The sequence below is a fragment of the Oreochromis aureus genome, linkage group 8, assembly GCF_013358895.1.
Source record: "Oreochromis aureus strain Israel breed Guangdong linkage group 8, ZZ_aureus, whole genome shotgun sequence".
Lineage (NCBI taxonomy): Eukaryota > Metazoa > Chordata > Actinopteri > Cichliformes > Cichlidae > Oreochromis > Oreochromis aureus.
Window position 1 is genome coordinate 16451953 of NC_052949.1, and position 10339 is coordinate 16462291.

Here is a 10339-nt window from a genome sequence, read left to right on the forward strand (position 1 = left end):
TCAGGTGGAGCCTGACAGCGTCTGAATATAAAAATGCAAAAGAAGAGGCATTTGTTCTTATTTATTGTTACTTACAAACTTCATTCAGTGTGTCCTATTAAATTAACTAACTTTAGGTTAAGAAAAAACTGGCACTACTTTAAAAAAGTAGGGGCGGGAGACAGAAAAAATGATACAACATATTAATGTGATATCAATACAGGGACAACACATATAGACATTTTGTTAAAATACTTTGGGAACACTATAATCAAGAGGGTTAGCGCATGCACCACCATCCTGAGATGACAGGATAATACACTGAATTAATCCATCCATTCACTTCCACTTATCCTTTTCAAGGTCACGGGAGGCACTGGCGCCTACCCAGCTGTCTTAGGGCGAAAGGCAGGGTACACCCTGGACAGGTCACCAGTCTGTCACAGGGCTAACACATAGACAACCATTCATGCTCACATTCACATCTATGGGCAATTTAGTGTTTCCAATTAACATATCCCCACTAACTGCATGTCTTTGGACTGTGGGAGGAAACCGGAGTACCCGGGGAGGACCCACGCAAACATGGGGAGAACATGCAAACTCCACACAGAAAGACCCCGGCCCGATGATAATACTGAACTCAGGACCTTGTTTCTGTGAGGCAACAGTGCTAAACAGCATGCCACCGTGCTGTTGAATTAACTCAACTGTGAAACCAATGGCTCAATCACACTGATACAAATAGGACAGCAGGCTCTGTGCAGCTACATAAAATAAAAATGACAATAATAACGATAAACGCTGTCTTATTCATAAATGCAGACAGACTGCTAGCATGTTGCCATCAGTCTGAATGAGTTTTTGTCAATAAGCACAACTTGAGGGGGCTCGAGGTCACTGCGATTTTTAGTAGATGCACCAATGGTATCAATTTCAAACTCCTACGTTGCCCACCTGCTCACCCGGCGGGGGGACAACAATACATCATCAGCCTTTTATTAGGGGTAATAATAAACTGGATCATATGTATTGCAAGTGCTTTAATACTTTAGGAAGACTTCCTTAAAGTTAAAACTGACTCCACTGAATGGGAGCAGTCCCATGGAGAATATTCATCTTTAGCACAGCAGGGGGCAGCATTCTTTAAAGGATTGCAGCATTATTGAAAGTGACTGTAATAAAATCCATGAGGTTCTTCAGGTTCATGTGCAACCAGAACTCATTTCTCTGTGTACATATCACTAAGCATATTTAAGCAGAAATTTTTAAAACAGGAAATTCTTTGAACCTTCCTCATGCATAACTGTAGCAACTGGAACCACTACTGTAAATTCAGATGTGTGAATTTTAGATTAAATTACACACATACAAATTATGTTACCTGGCAAGCTTTGACTTGAGTAGTTAGTAGTTAACTTTGGTTAACCATCACCCAGGGATGCTACATTTAAAGTTTAAATTGGTGATACATTGGACACTTGGATATATTTTTTTCTTCCAAAACCATGAAGTGGATTACATAATCAAACAAGCAGATTTGTTTGGCTACATTTAAAAGAAAGACCCCAAACTGCAACGTTAATGGTATACAAGTCAGGGCACACTGTATAACTTTTTAAAATATCTGCATAACTGAGGATTTCTGAGGAACTCAACTGAGGATTTACTTTCTGCTCAATATTTTTAAATGATCTCTATATCCAACCCCCCAAAAAACAACAACAAAAAATTCCCTCTGGACATGGAGGTTCAGTTGCAGGTTAAAATATTGAAAAGATGAAATTATAAAAAAAGCATAGACAAAAAGCAAAGTATTCCCTGACAACAAAAGACAAACTGCCCCGAACCCTTGGGGGCTCTCGCTTTTATACAAAAAAGCCCCTCATCCTCTCTGTAAATTTCAACTCCACGATCTCAACCCTGTAGGGGTGCAGATTCTGCACAAAACTGGAATTTTTCAGCCCTCATTTACTATCATTAAGTGGTCATTGTGACCAGCAACACTCCACTATTTCTCACCATGTGTGCTGTTCATCCATCGTTACGCTCAAAGCCAAAAGAAGTCTACATGACGAAAAACTCTGATGATGTGCAACATGTAATATCCAAACACAGTAAACACATAATATATCACTTTGGCAAATACTCAAACATAATATGCTGATTACTTGAGCTCAGAGCAACCAATATGTTATGAGATAAAATGCCACTCCTAAAATATGTCAGGCAAGGAGAAAAGGCTCATACTCAAAAAAAACCCCAAGTGTTCAACGGTCTCTCTGCTATGACACGTGTAGAGACAAATGCTTATGGCCATGGAGTTGGTAACGAGGGTCACTCACTTTAATCAGCTGCTTCAAACCAACATTTCTGACTGTGATCATGGGCTCTGTTCCAAAAGCACCTCCTGTCTCCTTTTCCTAACCTCTTCTTTGACCTTGGTGACATTTTTATCAAGGTCAAAGAAATGTGATAAGGAGCAATGATAAGGAAGATAAAGAGAACGGCAGTCCGTTGAGAATCAAAATGACCTAACACTAGTCTCCTTATATGTTGAAACTAGTGTGTGCAGAAGAAAGATTACAGAATGCATCTTAATACACAAATGTTGAAATTTTAGAGAAAAAGATTTTTTCTCAAATTTACTACTACTTGTGTCTGCGGCAGAGTAAAGCCATCTTTTGATGTTTATAAGCTTACTTAAAGAGGCACAGTGTCAGTTTTTGTGACTGAAAGTTGTGGACAGGAGTATTTTTGCTGCTGGCCTTAGCATCTCAGCATATGTATTTGTAGGAGCTTTCCTTTCAGGAGAAGAATGTTTACACTACTCATGAAAATGTGAATTACAAAATCTGAGGGACACAATTTACTGCATTTTTACAAATCTAGTCCTGAAAAAAATCATGTTTTATGTCTGTTGTGGCCGTGATAGTAGCAGAGTTTATTTTTAGGGGTGGGAGTTGTATTAGAACAAGAAGTGCTTACTCAGTATTTTGGGTGGATGGCTTAAGGCTGCCCAAACTGTCTCTGTCCTAAAACTCTTCACTCAGTCTTGATGAGAGTTTAAAGCTCTGCTTATTGGTCATAAGTAATACTGGGATTGTCATGAAAAAGAGCAGAAATCATCAGAGCCGAGCTGTCTTTTTTCAGCAGTGTGCACAAAGCAAGTTACTGTCACTGCTGAATCTGTAACACAATTAATTTATCTCAACTGGATTACTGTTTTCAGAGAAAAACACATGCGTGAAACCTGAGCTTAAGCTGGATAATTCTGGTAAATTTCTAGCCACATCTTTGTATACAAAGTATAGCATACAGTTAGTAGATCACCCTGGAACTGTAACATCACAATAACTCGCCTCACTAATTAAATCCGTTCCATAGCAGACAAAAGTAAATACCTGATCATTTCTTATATTTAACTACTCAGAACTTCTTTTCTCCTCCCTGTTTAGGATTTCTGTGACTGCAGTAAAATTTGTTCAATCCATCACTTATCCCATCTGACCCGAAGTAAAAATTACTTCACAATAATCCTAAAAGAAGCAATATAGCAAATGACATAACCGATACAACCTGATTGTAAAGAACTTAAAATACACTTTGATGGGTTATTATAGCTCATAATCTTTAGAGAACTAATATAAATCTATGATCTTCATGCAAGGCAACAACTCAACCAGTAGTTTTATTACAGCAGTGTGATGTTCAGAGTTCAGCCATGCATTTACCAGGACACTGCTTCCATGAAACCAATGTGAACTAACATTTACATAATCTGCACTGCTTTATTATGCCGATTTTTTTTTCATGACTGCTCAGACGGTCTGAATTATGGGACTGTGAGGTGCGTTCCAAAAGTCCCTCCTATCTCCTTTTCCTAACCTCTTAATCTTGAGCTTGATGAAAATATCACTTATGAAAGAGGCACAATGTAATGTGTGGACAGATGTATTGTTCGCGGATGTGATGTGTAATGCATGTGGCATTTGTAATATAAAAATATTTACATGAGTCACGCAAATCTGAATTACAAAGTCTGTGGGACACAATTTACTGTGTACTGCACAAAATCGAATGCGAAAAAAAGCACGTCTTATGTCTGTGGTGCTTGTGATACTTGCTACTAGGATTGTTTATTTTTAGAATAGTTAGATGCGTGGATGGCTCAAAACTATGAGCCCAGGGCCCAAACCTTGGCTCTATCCTAAAACTGATTCATCATGCTGGGTGTTTAGAACTGAGCCTTATTTATTACTCCTCAGCTATCCTGGGATTTTCCTGGCTCTATATGAGAACTACAGTAACATGTCATGCTAAACTATGTAACATTCAAGGGCTTGATAACGTTTGCGCACACATGAACTGATTTCTCCCTGCTGAATCTGTATTGAATACAAGTAAAACATGTGTGTCCATTTCACACTTTAGACAGGGAAAGTGTGAAATGGACGACTGCCTATTACACACTTTGCAGTGATACTGGGTTGATTCGTGTGTTAGAATATTGCCTTTGTGTTGCAATGTGTTTAGTAATTATGTAGCTCTCCTTTAGATAAATCCTGCGCACCACCTGAATCTTAATCCTCAGAACCCTCTGCAGTGAGTTCGTTTGAGTCTCCTTCATCCTCCATGATCTGAACAGCCTCATTGCTTTCAGAGAGAAACACATGTTAAACCTGACTAGCTGATTATTTCAGTTAGTAACCCTGCCACTCTCTCAGTCATGTTCCCTCATCGGGCTTGCTGCTCTTGGCTGAATGCTGGTTATTAATGAAGTGAACTGGCTCCATTTTTGTAAACAAATTATACCACATATTAGTAGAGGACCCTGCAATTGTGGCATCACAATACCTTGCTCGGCCTAATAAACTGTCCTATAGCTTATAATTTATTTACATTTCCCTGTTGTAAAGTGATTCAGTGATCCATTTCCTCCTATACAACAACAACAATAATACAAATAATAATAAAAATTAAATTTCATGATAATCATAAGGGCTGCAACACAACAGACATTAGGAATGTAAACTGAATTATACAGAATCTTGAGTGCACTTTGATCAATTAATATAAACCATAATCTGTTTTAGAGAGCTTAAATGAATTTATGTTTATGTAAGGCAGCAGATAGACAAGAAGCAGATTTTTTTTCCAGCAGCCTGATGTTTAACAGGCTTATAAAGAAACTTCAAAACATTTTCAGCAGGTTATTGCATGAAATGGAAATTTGTGCTTGATAATAATTTGTGCTTGATGTGCTCCACATTTTTGTGATTGTTTTCATAGATGGTCGGATGGCCCAATGCTAAGAATTATAGGACGGTATTTGCTCCTCTCCTTTCATAAAGGATGCTTCCTGTGCTAAACGGGACAATAAAGGAGGCATTTCGCTCCTTTTCCTAGTATTTGGAGATGCGGAGTGGCTCTTAGTATGTGCTATGCGGATACTTCCTTGTCATTTTCCTCAGTTAGGGCTAATCCAAAGCAAAACTGAATATTGGAACACACCATGTGACGAGCTTCCAAAGCGCAGGTGTTTTGAAAAACACTGCTCCAAAGTGGGGGTGAAAACACCCACATAACGTGACCATGGGTGATTAAGGTTTTTGTGTATCATCCCAGTTTCAACAGGTGGCTTATCTGCTGCTTTTAGGCAGGCGAGATGCCCAGATTTCAATCTCTTTACAAACTAGAGCCATCTGGGCTATGCCTTGTAATTACTGAATTTATACTTATACTATTCTACTATATTTATGTCCTTTCTGTCATTATTATTTTTGCTGCAGACTGTGCTGCCCAACAAGGCTTATCCATTCACTTTAACACCACATAAATATTGTCATATTCGGATGATTACTGTCATATAGATGAGAGAAAGAGAAAGCTATACTGACTTACATAAGAAGAGAGAGAGAGAGATACAGTGAGAGAGAGAGCGAGAGTAGCACACTGCGCTTGGAATTCATTAAATCATCCCAATTGAAACAACCTTTGCTTTCAATGAGAAACTAAAATATGCAAAAATTTGAATCTCTAACTCCTGTCTGTTCTCTGATTTTTTCTATTACTCTACCATAACTCCTTCTACTACTTTCAACAGAAAATGATGCAAAAAAAATTGCTGCATCTTCAGTGTAACCTGAACAGCCAGAAACTCAAGTAGTCATAATACTGTATAACAAAACAAAACAAAACAAAACAAAACAAAACAAAAAAACAACCCAAAAAACACAAGAAAGCACATCATTACAGGTGATGTATTTCTTGACAATGCTTACAATAAATGAGATTTCTTTTCTTACCTTGTTTTAAATTCTGACTGCCACGTCTGGTGCAACTATCTCATTAACACCAGGAGAGAGGCATGCAGGTTCAGGGTAACCACAACTTCAGTCACAATATATGACATCCACAGTACGGTAAATGTTGATAATAAAGTTAAGGACAGTTCTTTTATCCTCTGCTGAGTCACCTCTGAACTGCCGCATGTTTGCTCAGATTTAAAAGGTACTGGTCAATGTGAGTTGTGATTGGTCAGAATTTGCCTCCAATAACGTAATAAATGTTACACTGTTACCTTTTAGATTTTTGGTTTTTTTAAGGTTAGCACAGTTAGACTGTGAAAATAAAACACTGAAATAAAACCTAAAACATGTTTGATAGCGTGAAGAATAAACCTGATGGCATTAACTGTCACAAAGCTTAAAAGTCAGCCAAACAACCAAACATTGTGATCTTTTTTCCAAGGCTCCAGGCAAGGCTGGAAAAACTCAGCCCCAAAACAGCCAAAAACCTGTGTCCTTATGATAGTTAACATGGCAGCCTTTTCTCAGTATATTTCATTTTATGAACAGTTGTCAGTTTTTTTTCCTTTTTTGTCAGTTGCTTAGCACTGAGTGTACAGGGATCCGAATTTAAACTTCAGATCATTTTAACTCTCTGGTGCTAACTACTGTCAAGTGTTCTTCTTTGTTGTATCTGAGGTGTAGCATAAAGAAACACACTGATTATTGAGCAAACAATGGTTATAGTTTTCACATATAGAGTTTCAAAATAGAATGGGTCAAAAGGTCAAAGATCAAAGTAATTATATCCATTATACTCAACAGTGTATTGGTCTTGCACAAATCTGAGGACAGATGTGAGTCTATTTCTGTTTCTCAACCTTCAGCTTAAAATAAAAGTACTTTAATGGATTCACATTAAGATATGTGCTAGGTCAATAAATATTTTATACTTTTCTCTTCCATAACTGTTTAAGTGTGTTTGGGATGATTGTCTTTAGACACGGAGTTGTGTTTTTATTCATTATTTGCATAGACAAACATTTACAGACCAATCTATAAATGTCAGCTCCTTTGCAGCCGCTTATCAGCTCATACTATGTTACACAAAGAGCATTTACAGTGATTGTTCAGCTCCAAGCCAAACACGCTGAACCCTATCTGATCCAAACATTCCTTCTGAAAGTCTGCATATGTGTTTCCATACATTTTGGGGAAGTTTGATCTTGCAGCTCTTGCAGATCTTCTTTCCACTTTTTTTTCACTGTCTTAGCTGTCAGTGAAACAGCAGTTCTAGAGATAATCCCTACACCAAGTGAGAAAAGCTTATTTTTTCATAATACAAAGTTGTGTAAATAGTGATTAGGGCCATTTCTTTAAAGGGGTTGAGTAACAGTGTTGAATTTTGCACAGTTCTTATCAGACACCCTAACCAATGGTGCTATGCAGCTTTTGCTTATGTTGAGTAATCTCACAATCTTGTACTTGTTTGCACATATTTTCCAGGGAGAACCTATAGGGCATTAGAAGGAAACAAAGGCAGAAACTGGCTTTCTTAATAGCTTATTTATTCTTGGTCAAAAACACGATTAAAATTTCCAATGAAGTAGTTTACCTGTAAAATACATTTAGAGAGGTGGAAGTAATTTTGTTACCATAGCCTAATGTATTCAGCCAGTTTCTTTTACATGCCATTGTATATCTTGCATTAACTGTTTAGGAGTTAAGACCATTTTTATGCACAGCCACCTATTTCCAGAGCGTCAAAATAAATTTGACAGACTAGCAGAATTTTAAACATAATGACTGATTTTCAATACTTGGATGAAATTCCTTCACAGTCAATGATTACCTGAAGTCTAGAACCAATGGATATCAATAATGCTGTATTTCCTCCCATGAGATGCTCTTAGAGAACTTTACCGCACCCAACTTCAGTTGGTAGTTGTTTCTGGGTCTCTGTCTGTTTACGACTTTGCTAAGCTACGAAGCCGCACCGCTTGATGGATTGTCGGAGCATTACGGCTATCGTAGGCAGGAGCCTCGCGGAGTGATTCGTACTGTGCTTCAACATAATATTACCGTATTGTGTGTGTATAACATCTTTTTAAGTTTTGTGGATATTATACATGGTTATGCTGAGGATATGTCGGCCAATTTCCACTGGAAATGCCTTTTGGTTAAACTGTCAGCAAGGAATTTACGGACAGTTTACATTTTTATAATACTTTAATGCACATAAAAAACAGTTGCTTGTTTAAGTGAAAACACATAGATGATTTTTTTTTTTTTGGGGTTGCACTAATGAAGTTGTGGAGTTGTAAAGTATTTTGTCTAGTGTCAATTATAGCGTCAGTTATATCGTTATCGCAAATTTTCAAATGTATATCGTGATGAATATTTTTGGTTATATCGCCCTGCTTTACTTGTTTATGTTTTCTTTTTTTCCTGACATGATTGTGCTTGTGATTGTGCCTAATCACATTTTATGTATGTTACTACAGACAAGCCTTAGCACGGCTTATAGGTTACTTTCAATTTAAAGCTCATACATACTTCTTTCAAATCATATATGACCATATGCACATATATATCTTCATTATCTCTTTTCATTATATTTTTCTCTTCCTCCACCACTGCTCTGTCTCCTCGTTCATTTTCACCTCAACCTCTTCCTTCTCACTTCAAGCCTCATCTCCTGAACTGAAGCCATGAAACACATGAAAACCTGCATAAACACGCTCATTTATTCCCGATATTGTCAGAATTACTGTCAGCAGATTAGACATATGACTCCTGTCTCCAGACAGCTGACAATGAACCGGCTAAACAGCAACAGCTGGTTATAAGCTGGTCTAACTGCTGGTGTAAAGCGTGTCAAAGCAAGGTGTTACTGTAATCCCGTTACATTTTTCAATAACACAGTAAGCTAACGTTACTGTGCTATTTTGAGTAATTACATCACTGTTAAATGTATGAGTTACAAAGGTTCTTCAGTTATCTGCATAGGGGTGGAGGAAAGAAAACAAACAAATAAATGTGCCTTTTTGTTTCCTGCATGCTTCCTACAATCAGCTGATTTCAGTCCATGTGCAGAAGAAGGAGGGAAATGGTGGAGCTTACATTACAGTTATTTTAATTGCATGAAAGGACAAACTGAAAACTGCCTCCAGGACAGAAACAGCTGCATTAGCTGCTCTCTGCAAGCATCTAGCTAGCTAGAGATTTGTGTTGACACTGGCACTGTAGCCTAAGGTTAATACTGTTGACTAGTAATTGTGAGACAATGCGTGTCAATTCATAGCGAAATGTGAAAGTAATGCAACGAGCAGTGTAACGAATTACGCAAAGTACTGCATTACTTTTAAGAAAAATAACATGTGATGTGTAAAGCATTACGTTTTTAGACAGTGGTTATTAGCGGACATTATGACACATGTTAGGTTCTAAAAATCACAATTTTCTTCTGACAAACACTTTAATTAAATTCTCACATAGCATCCGAGTCCAACAGTCCACTTCACTAACAGCAGCAAAAATATCACACACACACAAAAAAATACACAAAAAGCAAAACAAAAATCCCCCAAAGCAAACAAAGCAGTCTTACCCACTGAAAAGTGGGTAAGGATAAAGATATCCTTAAAAACTCACCTCAGTGTCGCCGTCATAGGACAGAAGTGAGCTTCACTGACTCATCCTTTCCTATCGGACTCCTTCTACAAAGTTTTACACCCTCCTTCAGAGTAAATAGATGTGGAAACATACTGACAGCAGAGGTGAACTGCGGACTTGCAGCCTACACGCTCTTCAGATAAACGGCGGCAACAGTTGTTTGTCCTACAGCGGCCACCATCCTGTTTTTTCCACACTCCCACAGCAGGGGTCGCTGACATTTGGCAACGGGACTTCCTGCCATATAGCGACTAGTTCTGTGTCATACAGCAGATTTTGGCGTCGGTCCGATGCCAAGTAAATTAAGGGCTGTATTGCCAACACCAATACTGATACTGATACTTTTAAGTATCTTTTAAGGGAGCTTATGTAGAGGAGAGCAGTGTGTCATGAAA

At 38.0% G+C, this 10339-nt stretch overlaps 1 protein-coding gene across 2 annotated transcripts in view; it reads right to left on the minus strand.

Annotated features, from left to right (window-relative positions):
• slc4a1b (solute carrier family 4 member 1b (Diego blood group)) overlaps window positions 1-10076 on the minus strand; it is a 30303-nt gene extending 20227 nt beyond the window's left edge. For both annotated transcript variants that reach the window (XM_039616862.1, XM_039616861.1), the window contains exon 1: window positions 9924-10076. The gene's annotated coding sequence lies outside the window, so the exon portion shown is untranslated. The remainder of the gene's footprint in view (window positions 1-9923) is intronic.
• Between the last annotated feature and the right edge of the window lie 263 nt (window positions 10077-10339).